Genomic DNA, 25,667 nt, shown 5'->3' with positions numbered 1-25,667 from the left:
AGCTTTTGTTGCTGCAATCTCTTAGGAAAAGGTGGTGGAGGATAGAGCTGTTTCTCCCCTGTATTAGCCTCAGGCAGAGTGTGTTCAACAGTAGTCTTCCTTGGTTCCACCGCTTTCTCCTTTTGCTTAGATTCTTCATCTCTAACTTCAGCTTCGACTTCCTTTGCCTTTTCAGCATCAGCCACTTTTCCAGACCTTAAGGTAATAGCCTTGACTTGCTCTTTAGCTTCCTTCCTGCCTGGTACTTCCGTGTCACTGGGAAGAGTGCCAGGTTGACGATTGAGCACTGCATTGGCTAATTGACCGATTTGATTTTCCAAGGTCTTGATAGAAACCGCCTGACTCTTGTACAACAGCTTAAGTTCCTCAAAATCAGCACTAGTGGGTGCAGCTGTACTTCCCTGTTGAGGATATGATTGCCTTGTAACATACTGCTGTGGTTGCTGGAATCCAGATGGGTTAAACTGTTTACTCACTCCTTGCTGATATGGTGGCTGAATAGCATTCTGATTATTCCCCTAGCTGAAATTTGGATGATTTCTGTTGTTAGGATGATAAGTCGCTGGCACAGGCTGCTGTTGTCGCTGATAATTATTCACATACTGAACAGATTCGTTTACAAGAAAACACTGATCCGTAGCATGAGAACCTGCACAAAGCTCACAAACCATAGCTATTTGATTAACTCCATACGTAGCCAAAGAATCAACCTTCATTGATAGCGCTTGGAGCTGGGCTGCAATAGCGGTGGCTGCATCAACTTCCAGAATACCTGCTACCTTGTCTGACGTCATCCTCTGAGTTGGGTTTTGATGCTCATTTGCAGCCATCGTCTCTATAAGATTATACGCCTCAGTATAGCTTTTAGCCCATAAGGCTCCTCCAGCTGCTGCATCGAGCATGGGCCGAGATTGGGCCCCCAAACCATTATAGAAACCAGTGATCACCATCCAATCCGGCATTCCATGATGTGGACATTTTCTCAACATTTCCTTGTAGCGTTCCCAAGCCTCGCACATAGATTCTGTAGGTTGCTGCGCAAACTGAGTAAGAGCACTCCTCATAGCAGCAGTCTTTGCCATCGGATAAAACTTCACCAGAAACTTTTACGTAAGATCTTGCCACGTAGTGATGGACCCAGCTGGTTCAGAATGTAACCAGTCTTTAGCCTTATCCCTCAGTGAGAATGGGAAAAGCCTCAACTTGATAGCCTCATCAGTCACGCCATTATACTTAAGAGTTCTGCAGATCTCGACAAAATTCCTTATGTGCATGTTGGGGTCTTCAGTTGCCGCTCCTCCAAAAGAAACAGAATTCTGCACCATCTGAATAGTGCCCAGCTTGATTTCAAAGGTGTTAGCTTGAATAGCCGGATGAAGGATGCTTGACTGAATGTCATCAATTTTAGGCCGAGAAAAATCCATAAGAGCTGGATCAGCTTGAACAATACGATCTCCCATGTTTACTGGTTCTTTCTGCTCAGTTCCTGAATCCGAATCCTCAAAATCTAACTTCTCCGGAATATCAAGAACTTCGTCTGTCTCCTCAGCTGTATCTAAAGTCCTCTTGCGAGCACGAGAACGAGTTTGCATAAACGCTTGCTAAAGTACCTGAAACACAACCGAAAAGAGTAAGTAACTACTACGTCCTAATCACTGAGTCCTAATGACCAATGATGGTAAGTACATAAACTAAACAAATACGCCGAGTCCCCGGCAGCGGCGCCAAAAACTTGTTAGGGCGAAAACACGCGCTAATATTCACGCAAGTATACGCGTTCGCAAGTAATATATAATACTTTCTAGTTCGTTCCCTCAGAGACTCAGACTAAATTATTGTCTAATTAAACTCACTCACCAATGTATGATTACTTCTCAATGTTAAGATAACAACACTTAAAATTGTTGATTAAATATTAACTATAATTAACTACTTAATTAACCACTTAACTAACACTTCAATTTATCAATAATAAAACACTCATGAGATCACAACTTCATTATTACTTCCTTCTATAGCCATTGTTATTACCTTTAGCATGTGACAGTGATGATATTAATCGAATAACACGAAACTGATAAAAGCCAACTTTCATTGTACTAATACCATTCCACCAAGCATCCACAATTAAGATAGAAGTCGAATAGTCATCAATTATATTGAGTTCCTATATGTCTACAGAAATTGACAACACAACGATTTAAGCACAAGTTATTCTTTTTTGATTACATAGGGCAAATAAAACTGTTAGAGTTACCCACTAATCATGCACAACGTACATGAACCTATGCTAGCATGGCAAGTTCTAAATCTCAAGATCCACCGTCGCTTCACAAGAGATTAACACCCTATCTTATATGTTCGCGACGCACATAAGACGAATACGCACAACCAATACTAGATATCAAGCAATCATCACACACTAAAGTATTAAACAATTAACTAAAGAATTCCATAATAAATCCGTTGCAACCCCATGATCACGATTAGCCCATAATAGAACTTATCGCCATCATGGGTTCATATGAAATCATGACAAACAAACACAAGAAAATAATAACTAAACTAATTATATTAAAACAGAGTACGTCACAAGAGTAAATAAGTCAAAGCAAGAAAATTAGCATCCAACGTTACAACGAAACAAGAATCACAAGAAAATATGCTTCCTCTTCGTTGCGGTGTGCTAAATCGGTCTTCTTCCTTATCTCCTTCGCTTCTTGCGTAAAACACAATCTAAAACATAATCCCCTTAATACTCTCTGTGAAAACGTCTCAAATCTACCTATATAATAGTCCCATAAAACTCAGATTACATAGAAGTTGGAAGCCAAACAGAAGTAGAAGTCTAAAATAATTTATCTTTTTCCCCGACCCTGCGCGGCCGCTCAGCATAGCTGCGCGGGCGCGCAGGTTGCTGCGCGGCCGCTCAGCATTGCTGCGCGGGCGCGCAGGCCTCTACTGGAAAAAATCCAGGTTTGCTCCGTTTCTTCGCCGTAATCTGCCCATTCCTTTCCTCTCGCAATGGTGAACACATGCCAAGGCTTATTCTTGATGATTCCTCCCCCGAAATGTAACTAATACCCTGAAATGCATAAACACTAGAAAAACGCATCAAATACACAAAATACTTGATTTCAAGACACCAATTTAAGCCATTTTAAGACGTTCTAAGTGGTATAAAATGCCACTTATCACTCTGTCTCTTTTTCGATTGGATGTACTAATTGAAATTTCTTAGTTATATTCTGCAGAAATTAATTGATTAATCCTGTGAAATAAATAAATTTATGCGGAAATAATTATTATTATATTATCGGTGAAGTACGTGTTGGAAACCCAAAATTAATCACGTACCCGCGTACTTTACCGCCGTCGGCGATGAGCCTCGGCGAGTCGACGGTGGACCGTGATGATCGTTATCTGAGTCCTAAAATTTTAAAATATTAATTTAGTTCGTACATTATTTTCGAGATGTAAATAATCGGTTAATAATAATTAATTAGGTTGAATTATGGTTGAAATTTGTGGAATTTTGGATTATGTGATTGATTGGTTGTTTTGGGATTTGACGTCGAGTTGTTCGACGGGTAGGCCGATAAACAGAGGAGGTGCTGCCCGAATTTTTGGAAATTAAATTCGAAAATGCGGGACATACCTTGTAATTATCGGAACGTCGAGCGAGTATAAATAGGTGTATACATATATTTTGTGTGAAACCTGATCGTATGTTGAGGTGAATGTTCTGTCAAAACCCAGTAACCCTAATTCCGTAAAATGACGAGTATATGTATTTGTCCGAAAATGAACACCGAACCGATTTTCAGGAATATGAACCCTAATTGTTGTGTGTGTTATTATAATATGGATGATTATGAGTCGGGATTTAACATCGTATGGTTAGGATGTTAGCGAGGATATGTCAAGCATACCTAGACGTCTAACGTAAGGTATTTCGGCTCTGTAGGTTCTAGTCGAATGACTCAAGAATTGATGTCAACCTTAAGATAACCTAGTGGACAGTCGACGAACTCAGTAAGGTTTCAACCGAAGAATCTGAGTATTGGAGTCGAATCCAAGGTGATTTAGTGGTTAGACGATAAAGCCTGAGCGTTCGAGTCGGATCAGAATTGATCAGTGATAGTCGTAAAGCTCTGCAAGGCAAGTACCCCTGACCATTCTTTTATGTTTAAGTACATATGAATAACTAAATGCTTTATTTTCATAATGGAACAGAAACGTTTTAAGTTACGTATCCCCTATGTTTGAAAATGTTGTTAAATATATGTTTTGGGGAGAAGTAACTTCTGAAAGTACCTATCTCTAAATGTGATTAAAAATGGAAAAGAGGTTTTGAATAGTGTGATGTGACATAATTGATTTTAACAAGAGATACGTAAAAGTGATTTTGAAACTGGATAAAATGAATCAGATATTGGATAACGTTGCATAAGTGGCGAATTCGGTTGCGCGCATTACATAACCGATTAGTCCAGCATAGATAATCAGAGACCTAGCTAGTCTCTGCGGATCCGTTGATTTTGTGTGAAAGCCCGATCAGCTTTCCTAGACATTTTGTGTGATAGCCCGGCCAACTATCCTAGATAATTTATTGGAGGCCTGATCAGCCGTCCCTAGATAACATCCAATACATATCTGATTGTGATTTTGTGATTCCAGTAATGGAACAAATGGCTTTGGGTCCCTGTAACGGGACAGATGGTTTTATGGTTCCTATAATGGAACGGAAGGTTTGAAAATGAAAATAGCATGCTAAAATTGAACTATGGTTTTTATGCACAGCATACAACAGTTGAACTTATTTTACAGAGCACGCTAGTTTTAATATCCAGTTTATACTTGTTTTACATTTTTCTGGCAAGTTATGAATTCTGTTCCTATAACTGCTTTACTTTAAACTGTTTTACTTGTTATTCATATAGTGGTGTTGCTGAGCAAGAAATTGCTCACCCTTGCAGAATATTTTATATGTATTGCAGATGCCTAGGAGATTCTTGCGCGATAGTCAGGGCAGAGTTCCGGCTCCTTTCGTGTCAGGCTCCTCTGAGGTAGTTGTGTTCAGACCAGATGAGGTCTGTTGAGTTGCTGCATTAAATTAGTGGTCAGGATTGTGTAAGGTAATTTGGGTTGTGTTAGTTGAGTAACCTAATTCATACTTAAACCTGGAAAAGGTCTTGGTAAAAGGGTCATAGTTATGTATTATTAATGAGTTGGACTGAATTATGATTATTAGTATTGTTGTTGGTGACGTCAACTCCAGACCCCGTGGTTGAGGCCATCACAGTTGGTATCAGAGCTACAGGTTTGAGTCCCTAATTTAGGTTATGGGTAGAGTCAAAAGAGTGAAGAAAGGTTTGTAGATAGATGCAAGTTAGCAACTCAATCAGAGGAGTGAGACTATGAGTTTAGTCAAGGGTTTCAGAAGCGTAACCCTGACGTTTATTGAGGATTGACTGGAACTGCCCAAACCTAGAGTACGTTTCCTTCGTATATGTATTATTAGTAATGCCCGATAGAGATTTCTAGTTTTCCTCTCGAGAAAATGAGTCGGATTACGAGAATTCAGCATTAAGCGGGCCCTTGTTGTGTCAGTTGAGAAGACGCCAACGTTATTTCTAAATATTACCTTTTCTATGTCAAGGGATGTTATTGGCCCGATTGTGTGACCTTGGTGAGTTCAGATAGTATGATAATAGTCATTGGCTGTTATGACGTCCAAGTTTCATAGTGAATGTGGATCAGAACGGGAGGTGGTATTTTTGAACCATTCTATTTATTCCTTGAAATGTATTTTGTTTCCAGAGTAACTGTTTCTTATTCCATAAGTTTCTTATCTTTCCGGTGAGGAAGTTGTGAACACGAAGTAAGCTACATAGGGTTCTGTTGATCTCATTACAAATCATATTCTTTCTTTTCTATTTGTGAATTTCTTATCTGAACATTGTTTCTTTCCTCGGTGACTTTTTCGGGTGATTGGGGCAAACAATGCATATGAATTAACCATTTGTCTATGTGACAAAAGGGTCTGGTGGGATGCCACCGAATTATGTGTTGTGACCGTATGGTACTAAGACTGTCATCTTATTTACTTGTATGGTTGCTCTCAGTCATACCTATGTTTTCTTCTTTTGTCCTCCCCGTATCATTGATTCTTTGACTTTGAAATTTCATTTGAAGTCCCGAGGCAGTGGATTCTCAGTAGCTTCTGTGATTAGACAGTCCTGGTCATCGAAAGTAGTTGAGAGTTGACTGTCTGGAAGAAATATAAGATGTACATCGGATTGCTAGCTATCCCAGAAATGATAATAGTAGAGAGGATTTATGATTCGATATTGAAGGTTGCGGTTTTAGAAAAGCTAACCCCGAGGAAGATGGGTCAATTGTAAGAGATAAGAAGTCGCCTTGGGAAGAATGGATGATTGAACCTCAGGCTAGTGCGTTAGCCAAGTCTATGATTCTTAAGATTAATTTGACTTACCAGTTTATCCTTTTTGGGTGGTGCCTAGGATAGCCCGTCTAGCTTTGCGGTATATGGAATTTGTTAATGTTGTATTTTAATGGTGCTAAAAGGTTGCTCGGTTGTTGTTGTATTGAGAAAGCATACCATAATGTTTAGTACCTTTATATTCCAGTTTTCTGCGCTGTTGTTGATTCTGCTACTGTTATCGTTGCTTTTGTTGCTAGTGTTGCTGATCTAGATATCTTTTATAAATGGAACCTAAGAATAGGGACATGTGTGCTTTAATTGGGCAGTATTTTCCTGACACAGGTGCACCGTTTGAACGGTGATATTTTGTTATACATTCTCATTATGTTTTGAATAAATTCCCTGTTATATTTCAGGAAAATGCCACCCAAGAAAGCTATCCAGTCTAAAGAAAATAGTAGTAGTTTGGCGGAGGTTCTAGTTATAAATGAAATTCTAGACTTGTTGCGCCAGCAACAGCAACAATAGTTGCAGTTAATCCAACAGATTCAGCAGCAACAACATCAACAAGGAGAGGTAAACCAAACTACTAAATTTAAATCCTTTCAGTCTGTTAAGCCCCCAGAATTCAAAGGCGAAGTGGATCCTGTTGTTGCCAGAAATTGGCTGAAGGAAATGGAGAAGGCATTTACCCTCACGCAAGTAAGTGATGATCTTAAGACCGATTATGCGAGTTACTTTCTTAAGAATGAAGCAAATTATTGGTGGGAATCCACTCGAGTGTTGGAAGGAGAAGGCCCTGTTTCTTGGGCAAGATTTACAGAATTATTCTTGGAAAAGTATTTTCCCGATGGTTTAAGGAATCAGTTGGAAGTCGAGTTTCTAGAGCTGAAACAAGGTGAGAGGAGTGTGTTGGAGTATGAGGCCAAGTTTACAAAATTGGCCCGATTAGTTCCTGAGTATGTAAGTACGGAGATTCAGAAAGCAAGGAGGTTTCAGCAAGGATTGAAGCCTGAGATTCGTAGAGGAGTTGTGGCATTGCAACTCAAGAAATACTCCTCTATGGTTCATGCCGCCCTGGTAATGGAAAGTGACCAGAAGTTGGCTGTTAAGGAAGAAAGTGATAAGAAAAGGAAGTCAGTAGGTGTTAAGGACAAGGTAGACCAAGGAGAATCCAGTCAGGAATTTGAGAATCGGTTTGGCCGAAACAGGAGTAAAGGATTCCGGAGACAGAGTTTATTTCAGGCTAGGACTAGTGTTATTTCAATTGCTTCCACTCCAGCTCAGTCAGTCAAGTCAGCAGTGGATTGTGAGTCCTGTGACAGGAGACACAGTGGTTCATGCAAAAAGAATGTGCAATGTTTTAAGTATGGACATAAGGGTCATTATGCCTCGGAATGTAATCCATAAAATCCAGGAGTTACGTGTTATAATTGTGGAAAAGTTGGGCATATTGCAAGGAGTTGTAGAATGGTTACTCAAGATACTATATCCCAAGGGCCAACATCCAGCACAGCTAGAGGCAGAACTTCTAAAAGGCCCAAGAGATCGAGCATTTATAACTTGGACGTAGTTGCACCTGATTTGCCACCCTTCGAGCTAGAAGAGTTCGATGTGATTTTAGGATTGGGTTGGTTGTCCTGTAGTAAGGTAAGGAGCGGTTTTTAGAAGAAGTGAAGTATAAAGTGTACAGAAGCCAATAGTAAGGTAAGTTTCTGGATACAGAAGTAATATAAGGAATTCTTCCAATCATGCGAGAAAAGAAGTGATAAGCTAAGGACATAAGGTAGATCCACCATCTGTAAAGATACGAAGAAGAGAATACTTAAGCTGGAGGAATTTTGAGTAATAAATAAATGCTCTGGAATCTCTGGAAGTCCGTGGAACGAAATAATTAGTGCGATAATTGTGAAAGTGATTGAAAGGGAAGTGAGTGTAATAGATAGAGACCCCTGAAATGCACCAGTGATGTTGCTGGAAAGAGGAATGAAAATATGATATTGTGTACTAATTATCGGGAGTTTAACAAAATGATAAATAAGAATAGGTAACCTCTATAAAGAATTGGTTATTTATGTGACCTAATTCAAGGAGTGTGTGATTTCTAAGGGATTGACTTAAGATATAGCCTGAGGACATGTCAAAGATTGTGATTAGGATGAGTTATGAGCATTGCAAATTCTGGTGATATTATGCGGAGTAATAAGTGCATGATTTGTCTATAAGGAATCAAGGAACATGGTGTATAAGGAGTACTTGGAAAAGCAAATTATATTTATTGATAACATCCTCAGTTGTCTACGGATTAAGAAAGTTTATGTAGAATGCCCCAGGATTTCCCTACGAAGATTAGAAGGGAAACAATTATACGCTAAGTTTTAAAGTATGAATTTTGGTTGGAAATAACCAAAAATTTTGAGTATTTCACTAATAACCATCTAAGGCAGTATAATAGTTTATGACTCGTGCAGAGAAAAATGATTGAATGTGATTAAGATTACTGAGAAATTAATAAAGGAATTGAAAAGAATAAAAGTCAGAGTTCGACTACCTGAAGGTGATAAGGAGTGAATATAGGAGATCGCTTTCTAGCCTTGACAAATAAGAATAAGTAGAGGTGTTCGGATGTTTGGAAACTAAATTGAAAATGGGCACTACCTATTATCCTTAGACAATGGGTCAAGTGAGAAGATGATTCGAACAATATAAAAAAATGTGGAGAGTATATATGATGGCTTTAAAAAGGAAACTGCAATAATAACCTACCATGGATTGAGTTTTTATGATAATAGTTATCATGATAGTAAGAGAATACTACTTTGCGAAGTGTTGTATGGACATAAGCCTGGGTCCTCACTCTATTGAGAGAAAGTGAGAGTAAAGATATTGTTAAGTCCTGAATTAATTTAGTACATCAAGAGTATGGTGGCGTACTAGGGAAGGAGTTGAAACAACTCGGGATATACAAAGAGAGAAAGCGGATTTGCATTGAAAGAATATGAATATATAGAATGAGGATCGTGGTATAGGCAAAAGTTTTAACTTGAAAGAGATTAGTTAAGTTTGAATAGAAGGGACAAGTAGAGTCCTAACTTTGTTGAACCATTCGAGGTATTGATAAATATAGGTAAATTTTCCCCTGAGTTGTCGTGGCTGCTGCAGTTGCAGTATATATATATATAATGTGTCTTGCGTATTAATATTAAGGTGATATGTACCTGATTCGGAATCAAGCCATTGATTAGGAGCCAATGGGCTCTCATTCAAATTTGTTCTGCGTGGAATAATCGATCCAAATCTTAGATCATTAAGAGCGAGTCCTTAGTAATAAATTTATATCTGTAGTGAGTATGCTTTGAATAAATCCTTGAGTCGAAGAGTTTACCTGGAAGTTAGGGTTAGATATGCTTGATAAATATCCTCACTTGTTTAGTTAAATCAGATTCTGAGGACAGAATCTTTTCAGGGGGAAGAATGTAACGACTCGTATAATTTTATATTTAATTAAAGTGTAAATATGGAATTATTAAATGAATAGTATATGTGTATAGCTTCTGTCAGCTATGTGTTGTTTTACTTTTATCTATGCGTGTGATTTATGGTGTACCGGGTTGTTTGCGTAATTAATCATTAAGTTGTACTGATTTGTTTTCACTTTTAAAAGTGGATTTAGTGCAAATTTATTTGCATAAGTATTTGGAATGTCTCTAAAATTATTTTTATGGTTTTATAATTATAATAATTATTTTTGGATTTTATAAAATTTAGAGATCAATATTTTATTAATTATTTAGCTCCGTATGATTTTCTGATTACATTTAATTGTAAAATCTGTATTTAATTCCAGAATTCTTCAAAAATTATGAAACTCATATTTATTTAAGTTTGGAATATTCCGAGAATTTTAAAATTATTTTGGGAATTTTTGGGATTAATTTCACCTGCGTGTTGATTCGTTTAATCGATAAAAGCGGGTATAAGTAGTATTTTAGAAATTATTTAAAATTACGAAAATTATGTTTTTGTAAACTTCGGGATATTTGTGACATTTTAAGACTATTTTCATAATTTTTTGAATTTGTTTTAAGTGCAGCTCGGATCGTTAATCGTTAAATACGGATATAATTCGCGCTCCAAAAATGGTTTAAAAATTATGAAATTTTAGTTTTATTAGTTTTGAATTACTCCGGGAATTTTAAGAGTATTTTAAAATTATTTTGATGTATTTTTATTCTTAAATATATCGCTTAAAAATCAAAATTTGGGGTAAAACCGGACTCAGATTAGGATACAAGATGCGTGTTAAATTCTTATTTTCTCAGTAGATACGTGTCATCCAGCTGTTGTTTTGATTGCAATAGAAAAAAAAATTATATAATAAAACATCTCCTTATCACTCTATTCTCTCTCTTCACTCCCCCATCTTTCTACAATCTCTCATCCCCTCTCGACTCTCTCTCTGTAACTCCTCCTCCCTTCATTTTCTTTCTCCACTGTAATTCCGTTCCGGTCGCTGTTCTCCGGTGAGTTTCCGGCCAACGCCTCGGTTTTCCGGCCGCGGTACCTTGTTTTGATTCTTTCTACTTAATTGATGCTTATATATATATGTACGTATTTGTGCGTGTATATATCAGTTAAGTGGAGTGTCTTTGCTTGTGTTCTATTTGCCGCCTGTTGTTTCATTTTTCGGGCCATTTTCCGGCCCCATGTCGCGCGTGTATTCTCTGTGCAGTTGGTTTGTGGCTGTATTGTTGCTCTGTCTCTTTTTCGATTGGATGTACTAATTGAAATTTTTTAGTTATATTCTGAAGAAATTAATTGATTAATCTTGTGAAATAAATAAATTTATGCGGAAATAATTATTATTATATTATCGGTGAAATACGCATTGGAAACCCGAAATTAATCGCGTACCCGCAAACTTTACCGCCGTCGGCGATGAGCCTCGGCGAGCCGAAGGTGGACCGTGATGATCGTTATCTGAGTCCTAAAATTTTAAAATATTAATTTAGTTCGTACATTATTTTTGATATGTAAATAGTCGGTTAATAATAATTAATTGGGTTGAATTGTGGTTGAAATTTTTGGAATTTTGGATTGTGTGATTGATTGGTTGTTTTGGGATTTGACGTCGAGTTGTTCGACGGGTAGGCCGCTAAACAGAGGAGGTGCTGCCCGAATTTTTGGAAATTAAATTCGAAAATGCGGGACATACCTTGTAATTATCGGAACGTCGAGCGAGTATAAATATGTGTATACATATATTTTATGCGAAACCTGATCATATGTTGAGGTGAATGTTCTGTCAAAACTCAGTAACCCTAATTTCGTAAAATCACGAGTATATGTATTTGTCCGAAAATGAACACTGAACCGATTTCCGGGAATATGAACCCTAATTGTTGTGTGTGTTATTATAATATGAATGATTATGAGTCGGGATTTAACATCGTATGGGTAGGATGTTAGGGAGGATATGTCAAGCATACCTAGACATCTAACGTAAGGTATTTCGGCTCTGTAGGTTCTAGTCGAATGACTCAAGAATTCATATCAACCTAAAGATAACCTAGTGGACAGGCGACGAGCTCAGTAGGGTTTCAACCGAAGAACCTGAGTATTGGAGTCGAATCCAAGGTGATCTAGTGGTTAGACGATAAAGCCTGAGCGTCCGAGTCGGATCAGAATTGATCAGTAATAGTCGTAAAGCTCTGCAAGGCAAGTACCCCTGACCATTCTTTTATGGTTAAGTACATATGAATAACTAAATGCTTTATTTTCATAATGGAATAGAAACGTTTTAAGTTACGTATCCCCTGTGTTTAAAAATGTTGTTAAATATATGTTTTGGGGAGAAGTAACTTCTGAAAGTAGCTATCTCTAAATGTGATTAAAAATAGAAAAGAGGTTTTAAATAATGTGTTGTGATAGAATTGATTTTAACAAGAGATAGGTAAAAGTGATTTTGAAAGTGGATAAAACAAATCAGATATTGGATAACGTTGCGTAAGTGGCTAATTCGGTAGCGCGTATTACATAACCGATTAGTCCAACATAGATAATCAGAGACCTAGCTAGTCTCTGCAGATCCGGTGATTTTGTGTGAAAGCCCGATCAGCTTTCCTAGACATTTTGTGTGATATCCCAGCCAACTATCCTAGATAATTTGTATGGAGGCCTGATCAGCCGTCCCTAGATAACATCCAATACATATATGATTGTGATTTTGTGATTCCAGTAATGGAACAAATGGCTTTGGGTCCCCATAACGGGACAGATGGTTTTATGGTTCCTATAATGGAACGGAAGGTTTGAAAATGAAAATAACATGCTAAAATTGAACTATGGTTTTTATGCACAGCACACAACAGTTGATCTTATTTTACAGAGCATGCTAGTTTTGATATCCAGTTTATACCTGTTTTACATGTTTCTGGTAAGTTATGAATTATGTTCCTATAACTGCTTTACTTTAAACTGTTTTACTTGTTATTCAATAGTAGTGCTGCTGAGCAAGCAATTGCTCACCCTTGCAGAATATTTTATATGTATTGCAGATGCCTAGGAGATTCTTGCGCGGTAGTCAGGGCAGAGTTCTAACTCCTTTCATGTCAGGCTCCTCTAAGGTAGTTGTGTTCAGACCAGATGAGGTCTGTTGAATTGCTGCATTAAATTAGTGGTCAGGATTGTGTAAGGTAATTTGGGTTGTGTTAGTTGAGTAACCTAAGTCATACTTAAGCCTGGAAAAGGTCTTGGTAAAAAGGTCGTAGTTATGTATTATTAATGAGTTGGACTGAATTATGATTGTTAGTATTGTTGTTGGTGACGTCAACTCCTGACCCCGGGGTTGAGGCCGTCACATATTCGACCCAGTGTCTAGACTTACGCGGAAGACAGAAAAGTTTGTATGGACAGAGAAATATGAGGAGAGTTTTCAAGAACTGAAAAGGAGGCTGGTGTCAGCACCAGTGCTCGTTCTTTCCGATAGAAAGGGAGAGTTTGTGATATACAGCGACGCATCGCTTAAAGGATTAGGATGTGTACTGATGCAGCACGGCAAAGTTATTACATATGCCTCTCGAAAATTGAAGGAGTATGAGAGCAGATACCCTACGCATGATCTAGAATTAGCAGCCATAGTCTTTGCCCTGAAAATTTGAAGACACTACCTATGCGGTGAGAAATGCGAGATCTACACTGACCATAAAAGCCTCAAATATATTTTCACTCAGAAGGAACTGAACATGAGACAGAGGAGATGGTTAGAGTTGATAAAAGATTACGACTGTAAAATTTTGTATCACCCGGGTAAAGCCAATGTGGTGGCTGACGCCCTTAGTAGGAAGGAAAGACTCAAGATGATAATGACATCGGAAGAACTAATTAAAGAATTCGAGAAGATGAAAATTGACGTGAGAATGGCCGGTAAGAGAACGGAAGGATTATTTGAGATTAGGCTAGTACCAGAGTTGACTGAAAAGGTACGAGTATGTCAGGAAAAGAAGATGAGTGAAGAAAGAGGAACACTGAGCGGTGAAGAAGTGAGATGCGAGAAGGACGAGAAAGGGATCATGAGGTATGCATCCCGAATTTGGATTCCAAATGTGCAAGAATTAAAAGATGAGCTGTTGCACGAAGGGCACAGCTCCAGATATTCAATCCACCCAGGAAGTACGAAGATGTACCGTGACCTTAAAGAATATTATTGGTGGCCTAACATGAAGAGAGAAGTGGCAGAGTGGGTCAGCAAGTGCTTGACATGCCAGAGAGTGAAGGCTGAACATCAGAGACCTAGTGGACTATTACGGCCCCTGGAAATTCTGGAATGGAAATGGGAGCATATAGCCATGGATTTTGTGACAGGCCTACCAAGGACAAAGACCAATCACGATGCCATATGGGTTATCATAGATAGATTGACCAAGTCCGCACACTTCCTACCAATCAATAAAAGATACACCGTAGACAGGTTGGTGGATATTTACTTGAAGGAAATTGTAGTGAGACGTGGAGTTCATGTAGCCATAGTGTCAGATAGAGACCCAAGGTTCAATTCCCGATTTTGGAGAAGCTTCCAGGAATGCGTAGGCACCAGACTAAACATGAGTACCATTTACCACCCCCAGACTGATGGACAAAGCAAAAGGACTATTCAGACCCTTAAAGATATGCTACGAGTATGTGCCATTGATTTCAAAGGAAATTGGGATGACCACTTACCACTGATTGAATTTGCTTACAACAATAGCTATCACGCTAGCATAGGAATGCCTCTGTATGAAGCTCTTTACGGAAGGAGATGTCGCTCTCCCCTATGTTGGGACGAAGGTGGAGAACACAAGATATTAGGACTAGAGTTAGTTCAACAGACCAGGGAAATAGTAGGACTCATCAGGAAAAGACTTATAGCAGCTCAGGACAGACAAAAGAAGTATGCCGACCAGACCAGAAAGGATAGGGAATAAGAAGTAGGAGATTTTGTGCTATTGAAGGTATCTCCGTGGAAAGGAGTGATGAGGTTTGGGAAGAAAGGGAAGCTGAGTCCCAGATTCATAGGACCCTTCGAAATTTTGAGGAGAATAGGACCTCTAGATTACGAGCTCGCCTTGCCTCCTAATCTGCAATAAGTGCACGTGTTCCACGTGTCCATATTAAGGAAGTACCATGCAGATGCACGATATGTAATAGAATACGAACAGGTAGATTTATAACCAGACCTGACCTACATCGAGCAGCCAGTAAGGATAATGGACCAAAAAGAACAAGTGTTGAGGAACAAGACTGTGAAGCTGGTTAGGATCTTATGGAGAAATCAGAATGTCGAAGAGTCAACTTGGGAACTTGAAGACGCAATGAGGAATATATATCCCCACTTATTTTCTAATTGATTCTGGGACGGAATCCTTGTTAGAGGGGAAGACTGTAATAACTCAAATTTTTTAGACCTTGTAAAACATTTAATGAATAGTAACCCTGACGGACGGGAAAAACTTTTGAGCCCACACTATGTAGTGCATGAGAAAAGGAGTTTCGGAGTTGATATTATGATTATACGTACCAAATGAGTGTATGTAAACGCTATTAGTTTTCGAAGAAAATGAACTTTGAAAACGACCGTATTTATGACTCATCGAGGATTACGGGAATTACAATATAACTATAAGATTAAAACCCTACAGATTTATACTCAAGTATGATAATTCAAAATATAAGGAATAAATACGAAAGGAATTATGTCGCGAATCATTTACGAGTAAGTATTACGAAAACGCTTAAGCGGCCGAGCGAACACGTAAATGATTAAATAAACGTAATGCACTAACTAACCATGGTAAGAAATTAACCATGGTTACTTTATCAAATAGTGAGCTAAGCTTAGGATGATCAAGCAAGCTAGCCAAATAGTGTGCTAAGGAAGCTAACACATATAGTTTAGCTTGTAAGCTAGCAAGCTGCTTGGATTTGTCCCCAAGATTTGCAACAATGAATAAACCTAGAATGCTATACTAGGAAGAATAAAAATCAAGGGAAATATATCACCACCCCATTTCCTAGAAGCAACCAAGAGAAGCAAGCATAACCCCCCCCCCACGTGTTTCCATTCGGCTTTTCAAGAAAGAAATGTGGAATTCAAATTTAAATCTCAAAATCTATCCATGGTAAAATCATCACATTAATTCTCCAGCTTCCTAACAATCAAACTAAGGTAAAAAAATTCTTTCATCTCTTTTTATCAAGGTTTGATGGGTGAAATGAAATCAAGAAAGTCACTAGTAAATAGTATAAATAGTAACTCCTCTTTGGTTTCTTGATTTCAATGGTGGTTTTAGGTTCCAAAAATCATACCAAGCACTTTCAAGACTCCACCATCCTCAAGAACATATCTCAATCTTTCAAGAAAGGTAAAAACCTTTGGCGCAACTTTATTTAAGATTCATTTTCAAGATCCATTTAGTAGGTAGTTATAAACCTAGTTTTAGAAGTGGTAGTGATTAAATCTTGATATTTAGTTAAGTAGATTTAAGGTTGATTGTTGTTGCCTCAAGAACATGATGTTCCTGAGATTAGTTTGTGTGGTGATGATGGAATAATGATTGTTGGTGGCTGTGTTAAGAGTTAGGGCGTAAACGAAACCCCGATCGTAAACGTAATTCCGTTAAAACCAACAAATCGTAACTTTAGGTTTCTGCAGAAAGTCCCGGAGATGTAAACTGTATTTTCTTAAAACATAACCCTTTTTTATGATAGACAATGTTATAAGGATCGTTTAGGCACTTGAATCGCTTGATTCCGATTTACGGATCAAAAGTTATGGTCGTTTTACTAAAAGTAATTTACGCGACAAAAACTGCTACGAATTATGAACTTTGAAAATATAAAGGGTCGACTTAAATGTGTTCATAAATCCTGAAATTTTTATAGAGAGTAACATATTGAGTTTCCTAACTGTCATAAAAATTTCCAGTAAAAATAATGATTTTTCAGTTTTATAAAAATATCGGAGCCGAGGGCACACGATTAGAAAACGTAGAATTCATAGGCGGAGCCGACGACGAAAATGAAAATGAACCTAAGATACTTAGAAAAATAAAGCGACCATGATGTGAATAATGAATTAAAGGAATAATAAGGGTAATATAAGTTGAGAGGGTGCATAATAAGTATCACATGAGTGCGAGTCGCCGTAAAATAGAACGGGACCTAACGAAGCGAATTGTGTTTATGGTTATAGATTTCCGAGCGGAACCTAGAGCATCCTCCACCTCAGGATACCCAGGCAAGTTTACGAACCCAACTCCATTTACTGTTGTGTTGTGAAAGAATTGTTTTATTATCATTGTATAAATACCAAGTTTTCCATGATACGTAGTTGTTGAATTTTCGTATAATGTAGCGATGTTGTACGATAAGTATATATCGTGAAATGTCAATTCCGCTTTAAGCGTGACGTATTATATAAGACCGAGAGTCGGTCGGGATTTTAAGATGAAAACCTGGGAGTCATTCCGGTGATATTATAGGACGATTATAAGTCCATAGTAGTACGGTTTAAAGGGACTCAATGTCCACTTATGAAATATTAAAAATACCTCCAACTTTTATTAGAACGATTTTCCAACGATCATATTACCTCAACTATAATTTATTGTTCGAATAATAAATACTATATACCTATTCCTTTATTATGGGAGAAGTATACTCTCCAACGATCATTTATTTCAAACCCGATTATACATGAAAGATTATTAACTACGTAGACATAAACTAGTTGAGGAATATTATTTTAAATATTCTTTTAGAGAGTAAACTCATTCGAGGTTTATTTATTTATCGATTATTATTTAATTAATTATTATTCATAAAGGGTTTATTATTGATTTAAAAATTATAGATCCTGATTTAAAATATACTTCCTGATTTCAGAACATCATTCGAATAATTTCAGATCGTTGGTGAATATTATCCCGACTTATTTAATATTTTGAATATAGTTTCAAGGTGAAACTTTTCCCCCTTATTTAATTATCTGTTGACAACGGTCAACTCACATCCTTAGTACTTCCTTCAAAAATCTCGGAAGTACATATATACATATATACACTTACATCTTAGTGAGATAAGATGTTTCTATCAACAAGCAAAACGCTTAAGGAACTTCGATGTGGTTCGAGTTCTCGAGATTTATAGAATTCTTTTAAAGGACAGGGGAAGGGTAGACTCTGGTACGATGTGTGCTAGATGGACTACCAAAGGTACCGCAGGCGAAGGTACTCAGGAACTTGTGAAGTATGTGTATACCCAAAAATGGGACACGTAGCCCAAATGCGGCAAGGGTGATAACCGGGATACGAAGGTGTCGTCCTTCTACTAGTAGAAAAGTTTACTATTATCATGTTACGATTGATCATCGTATATAGTGGCTCCAATGAGTGTCCTAATTTCTTCAAATTGGAATTGTGATGCAACACAATAACCCAAGCCTAGGTGCTGGGTTTCCTATTAAGGTATTCACAGGATAATAAAATCCCTTAAAAAAATATTTTCATAAGAAGGTGTGTATCACCAAGGTAAAACTATTTTTGAATAAAACATAATTATCATATATGATGTTCTACGTAGGTTATCATACAGTCATTTTCATACTGTACATTATTATGCTGGGCATTATAGCTCACACTTGTTATCTTAAATTGACACAACACAACAGTGAATCAAGATGCCTGCCATGAGAACCACAGCCAGGAAACGGGTAGGAAATGGCCAGCTGTTCCGTAGACTGTTTGGTGTTGTACCACAGGTAGTCCGAATAAGCTGGATTAGTTTTCAGTTATTTTTAGTTCGGCTTATTTATAAGTCTGACTTATGTAAGGTAATAAACAAGAAGCGTATATTTATCCGGCAGACCAGCCTTACTTAAAGGTTACTCCCCGGTAAGACTTAATCACTTTTGGGTTGTAGTAATTATCACTTGATGGTTGAAATCACTCTAGTTATGAATGGTTCATTTCTAAGACAATAACCTGTAAGTGTGTGTGTGTGTGTGATAAGTGTGGGGTCGTGAAGCGTGAGGTTGTGAAGCGTTAGTATTTATATATTGTGGTATAAGTTGTGTGGTTGTAGTAGTTTAGATAGCGTGGTCTCCGAAATTCCTGACCCCAGATTTTGGGGCGCCACATAAATAGCCAATGGAATACCAAGGGACGCAAGGACTGTTTAATGATTAAGAGGAAAAAATAATGATTCCTCGTCTTCCTAGACCGATGTGTAATAATAACAGTCAGTAAAAAGTTAAAGCAAGAGTTGATGAGCACGTAAAATAAACAATAATTATTGTGCACATGCAGTTTTTTAAGACAAACACATTTATCACTAACCCATAATGATTATGACTGTTTTTATCTTACCCAAATATATTCTGATTTGATGTGACTATTTCACTTTTTATCACAAATAAGTCAAGTAGAGAAAAATGCCACGTAAGCATCAAGGATTCCATCAGGATTTAATATCAGAACTTAACTTATATCAAATTTTAACAGTCATCAGAATATGGCTTTTGAACTCAAAAAGTGAATATCTTTTTCTGTAATTCTTCATACAAATACTGACTTGTTTCCTTCAGAGTTTAATCATCAGAACTTCCATCAGAACTTGTCCTCAGAATTTATGCAAATGACACTTAACTATTTGTCAAAAACAACTTAATCACCATAGTAATTTTTATCATTCATATGGAGTGAAAGTGTGTACATTCAGCCAAATAGCAGATAAAGATTAAAGTCTGATAAACTTCAATACATCTTAGAAATAAGTAATAACTAAGAAAAGTGCTTAAAATCTGTCATCAATCATGAAGTCTACTATAGAACAAATTTATGCAAGAGTCCACCTCAACTGTTTGTGCTCATTTTATGTGTGACGCCCTCCAAACCCGAGGTCTAGATTTGGGGGTCACTCGCCAATAAACCAAAATAAAATAATCACAGCGGAATAATATAATAAATATGACCCCTTGCATGCAACTGGATCGATCACAGGTTATAGTATGGAACAGGCACTAATACAAACCAAGTGTTATTACAAACCATAAATCTAAATAGTTTTACAAATTATTCAAAATTTTATTACAAACCTCTAGACTTATTCAAGCGTCCCAAAATAGTCTATCTGAAAAATACACCGAACTACCTACAAGCACTTGACTTCTGATCAAACCTGGATCTCAAGCCTGCTCTGGCTTAGCTGAAAGATTAGATTGATAAACAAGTATGAGAGAAAAAAATGCTCAGCAAGCAGTATAAAATGTGCTTGAAATGATAAACCACATTCTGATAATAATTGGACAACAGAATAAAATTAGTAATATTTGATTAATAATAAAAGCTTCATAAGCTATCAACAATAAACGATAATTTTTAGATTGGAATCTAACTCCGACGGACGTACTATAACATGTTGATCAGCCCGTGTGATAGCACAAGGTCATGATTCAGAGAAACATGTCCCCAAAACACGAGTACTCAATTAAAAAGGCAATATACCTGCCTGTGGCAAAAATGGTGTCACAGTATTTCATATAACACGTAGAAATAGCCCTCCGCTGGACCGTCCGTCCCGGTCACTTACACATTCATCCAATCCATAAAACATTTTGATCAAAGGAGCCGAATTAAATGACATCCTTAACCATATAACTCCCCATTTCTCATGGTCCAGAGTTATCTCAACAATCGATGGCGAAATAACTAGAACAACTAGTTATTCGCTAATCCTAATTCAATGTTCCACTGTATAGAGTAATTTATAGCAAAATATAAAAATTTTAACTATTCTGAACTTAGAATAGTATGGAAATTGAAAGAATAAAGTTCAGAGTCAATATCAATTGAATGATAAATGAAGATATAGGTACTTGCATAATATTATTCGAAATAAACGTCACTTGAACAATAAGTGAAGTTAGGGGTACTTTCCTGGTATGCTCGATAACCTCTTACTATAACTCTGCTTATAGCTGCTGGCTACTATCTCCGTCTAACACTTGACTGCACTCCTTGCTACTTGATTCTATATACAAAAGGACTATCTTAATTGACAAAACTAAACTCAATCGACGTAACCATACGTCTTGACATCTACCCGATCGTTTTTAACTAAGCATGGCATTTTAAACTGTAAACAAATAGCATATATATCACATAACACGTAATCATGGCATTTTTATAACACGTAATCATATATTTCATATAACACATAAGTTAGATCATTAAAAGACACGCCTCAGTGCGTTCAGAATGAAAATCAGGTCAATATTAGCATTCATCGATCAAATACCGACTTAAACTGATACACAAATCAAATGACATTGCAATACAAAATAAATTAGATCTCAAAAGTATTTTTATTGAAAGCACAATATTTTTCTGAGTCTGTACGCGTTCGTTTCGTATTAAACGGACGAACGGTTTAATTATTATGAATAAAATAAGAAATAAATAGATTTAAATCAATTAATAAAAATATTATTTGATTTTTAAATATTAAAATATAATTTTTAAAACCTTAAAATAATTTTTAGGAATTATTTGAATTAATTATAAATAATTTACATTTATCTAACTATTTATAAATAAAATTAATTGATTAATTGATTTTTAATCAATTAATTAAATTTATAAATAATTAACTAAAATAAATTATAAATAATTAAATCAAATTTTATTTTTGAAAATAATTAAAGGAATAATTTTAGAAATTTAAAATAATTCAGAAAACAATTTTTGGTATTTAAAATAATTATTAAATGATTTTTTTGAAAACAAATTAAATGATTCTTAAAAATAAGAAAATGAATTTTGAAATAAAAAAAATTAAATCAGAAACAGGTTTTCAGTCTGGGTTTCTGGAAATAACATATCAAGAGCGGGTCGGATTCAAAAGCTAAACGGGTCACCAAGAACGACCCGCCGGAGTTCTTATGAACCCAGAATCCGGCGGTCAATTCCGGCAACCCGTAAAATTCCGGCGATCATTTTCTGGCCAAAACACATGTCCCAGCTTCTCTTTCTCCTCTGGTTTCGATTCAAAACAACTCACAACCATCACCGGAACCAACAGTTGCTTAAATCGACGTTGAAGTCGTCGATTCCGTCGAGTCTCAGCCGAACGCCGGCAAGCTCGAAGGAACAATCCGGCGATTCCAAAAACTCAACGAAAAACAGAAATTTTGGTACCAAATCAAAGCCACTATCATTCTTAATCTATTAGAATTATCAACAACCATCAAGAACATCATAATAATCAGAAAATCAATTTGAAAAACCAACAACAAGAACACTCAACCCATAAACTCGAATCGGCCATTTCTGTAAACAAACAAATTGAATTTATACATGAATCGACTATAAACATGCCCAGGAATCTACTGGAATTGTCAAAATCATCCAACAATCAATCAGTAATCTAGAAATTTAGAAACTAAAGAACGAAGAGCTTAAGTTTCGATTTTTATCAATACGCAACTATAGATCAAGATATTAGTACCAAAAGATCGGCCCTGAGATGCTCGTTGATTTGGTATCGGTTTCGATAACAAATCATTACTGCAACCGGCTCAATCGATCGATTATGTTCAAGCTCAAACCCTAACCCCCATTTCTATTTCCTGAATTTTTGTTTTATTTTTAATAATTTCTGAAATAAAAAATAAAATAAAATACAATAAATCTGCTATATATACTTATAACAAATTATATCCCCTAAATTATTTAAGGGTGTTTTTATCCTTTAATTATAATAATAAGGCCCCAAAATATTTAATTACGGGGAATAATTTTAAAAACGATAAAATACAAAATTTATGTCAAAATTTCCCAAAAATTGTGAATAATTTAAGAATACAAGAATAAAGGGTATTTGAAATATGAATAATTTTTTAAAAATAAAAATACGGATTTTGTGGGGTTTGTCGTCCCGGTGGGGTCCCGGTGGGGTCCCGGTCCGTTGATTTTTGAAAAACGAAAACGATCCCTAAATTACTAGAAAATCCCGAAAACACGTAAAATACATTCAAACACGCATAAAATCAAATAAAACAGATATCTTAATAAAGACGCTGATAAATACGCGTCCCGATTGCAGATGTGTTCATATAATTGTAATTTAAACATATTTTTAATCAATCGAAAAAAAATTTGGCCCGCACAGAAACACACATAAGAAATGTAACATCTAATATCATGGCAATGATCATTTTAAATTTATAAAACATATAATATTTATTTAATTAACATATATATTCACATAATTTTCCCGGTTATTACATCCTTCCCCCCTTAACAGGATTCTGTCCTCAGAATCAGCCTAGGAAAATAAATGAGGATACTTGGATCGCTTTTCGCTTTCCAACTCCCAGGTCGACTCTTGAACCTTGGGATTCCTCCACAAGACTCGTACTAAAGATACAGACTTATTTCTAAGCACTCTTTCTTTCTTATCTAAAATCTGCACTGGTTGCTCTACAAAAGACAAATCTGGCTGGATCTCGATTGGCTCGTATTCTATCACATGGTTCGAATCAGGAAAATAACGCTTCAACATTGACACGTGAAACACGTTGTGAATATGCTGCATGTGAGGTGGTAATGCTAATTCGTACGCAACCTTTCCCACATGCTTCAAAATCTCAAAAGGGCCAACATAACGCGGACTCGGCTTTCCTTTCTTTCCAAATCTTGATAAACCTTTCCAAGGTGAAACCTTCAGTAGCACTGCTTCACCAACTTCAAATTCCATATCCTTTCTGGTAGGATCATCATATTTGCGTTGACGATCTTGAGCTGCTACCAATCGTTTTCGAATAAGTTCTATTTTCTCTTTTGTCTGCTGGATTAATTCTGGACCCAAAATTTTTCTTTCACCAACTTCTTCCCAATATATTGGAGATCTGCATCTTCTCCTGTACAAAGCTTCGTAAGGCAGCATTCCAATACTGGCATGATAGCTGTTGTTGTAGGAGAATTCAACTAATGGCAAATGCTCGTCCCAACTACCTTCAAAATCTAGTGCACATACCCTTAGCATATCTTCAATAGTCTGAATCGTCCTTTCACTTTGACCGTCTGTCTACGGATGATAAGCGGTACTCATGTTCAGCTTCGTTCCGAGACAATCTTGAAAACTTTTCCAAAATCTTGAATTAAATCGAGGATCTCTATCTGAAACTATGGATACTGGAACTCCATGTCTAGTCACAATTTCTTTAAGATATAACCGTACCAATTTATCTATTGAGAATCTTTCGTTGATAGGAAGAAAATGCGCTGACTTTGTCAATCTGTCGATAATAACTTAAATAGCATCATGATTTGCCCTGGTTCTCGGTAATCCAACTACGAAATCCATCGCTATATGCTCCCACTTCCATTCTGGAATGTCCAGTGGTTGTATCAGTCCACTGGGCCTTTGATGTTCCGCTTTGACTCGCTGGCAAGTGTAACACTTACTTACCCATTCTGCAATTTCATTCTTCATGCTCGGCCACCAAAAGTTTTCTCTTAATTCTCGGTACGTCTTCGTACTCCCAGGATGAATTGAATATCTGGAGTTGTGAGCATCTCGAAGAATTTCATCTTTCAGCTCGGCTATGTTGGGTATCCATATTCTGGAAGAAAATCTTAAAATTCCTTTATCATCCTTTTGACTCTCTATTTCTTCTCCTGTCAAACTGTCTCGTTCATGGCTCATTACTTCTTCCTGACATCTTCTTATCTTTTCTAATAGTTCGGGTTGAAAAGACCACAAAACACAAATATAGACATACTTGGGGTACTAACCTCTATTTCCAGCTTCTCAAATTCCTTGATTAATTCTTTGGATGAAATTATCATGTTCAACCTTTCTTTTCTGCTCAGAGCGTCGGCCACCATATTTGCTTTGCCTGGATGATAGTTGATGGCACAGTCGTAGTCCTTGATTAGTTCTAGCCATCTCATCTGCCTTATGTTCAATTCCTTCTGGGTAAAGATATACTTCAAACTTTTGTGGTCCATGTAGATCTCACATTTTTCTCCATAAAGATAATGTCTCCAAATCTTTAATCCAAACACTATAGCTGCCAATTCCAGATCATGTGTTGGATACTTCTCTTCATGTGGTTTCAACTGTCTTGAAGCGTAGGCTATCACCTTGTCATGCTGCATCAAAACACATCCCAATCCTTTGTACGACACGTCACTGTAGATTGCAAAATTTCCTTGTTCATCTAGCAAGACTAGTACTGGAGAAGATACTAATCTATTCTTTAATTCTTGGAAACTTTCCTCGCACTTCTCGTCCCATTCAATTTTCTGATTCTTCCTGGTGAGCTTTGTCAATGATGTAGCTATCTTTGCAAAATCTTACACAAATCTTCTGTAGTAACCTTCCAATCCCATGAAACTTCTTACTTCCGTTGGTGTCTTTGGCCTCTCCCAGTTGATTATAGCTTCAATCTTTGCTGGATCCACTTCCATTCCTTTATTGCTAATCACGTGCCCAAGAAATCGTACTTCTTTTAACCAAAATTCACACTTGGAAAACTTTGTGTATAATTTCTCATGTCGCAGTATCCCCATAACTATCCTCAAATGCTCTGCATGCTCCTCTTCTGTTTTAGAATAGATCAAGATGTCGTCTATGAACACGATCACGAATTTATCCAAATACTTCTTAAATACTC

The 25,667-nt window shown here is 36.8% G+C and overlaps 1 non-coding gene across 1 annotated transcript; it reads left to right on the top strand.

Moving 5' to 3' along the window:
- Positions 1–960: 960 nt before the first annotated feature.
- Positions 961–1,067, top strand: LOC141709543 (small nucleolar RNA R71). The gene has a single exon (XR_012570113.1). It is a non-coding gene; the product is annotated as a small nucleolar RNA R71 (small nucleolar RNA).
- Positions 1,068–25,667: the final 24,600 nt, after the last annotated feature.

The sequence above is a fragment of the Apium graveolens genome, chromosome 2 (genome assembly GCF_009905375.1).
Source record: "Apium graveolens cultivar Ventura chromosome 2, ASM990537v1, whole genome shotgun sequence".
NCBI lineage: Eukaryota > Viridiplantae > Streptophyta > Magnoliopsida > Apiales > Apiaceae > Apium > Apium graveolens.
The sequence above is the reverse complement of the archived record's forward strand: the minus strand, read 5'-3'. Positions and strand labels throughout refer to the sequence as shown.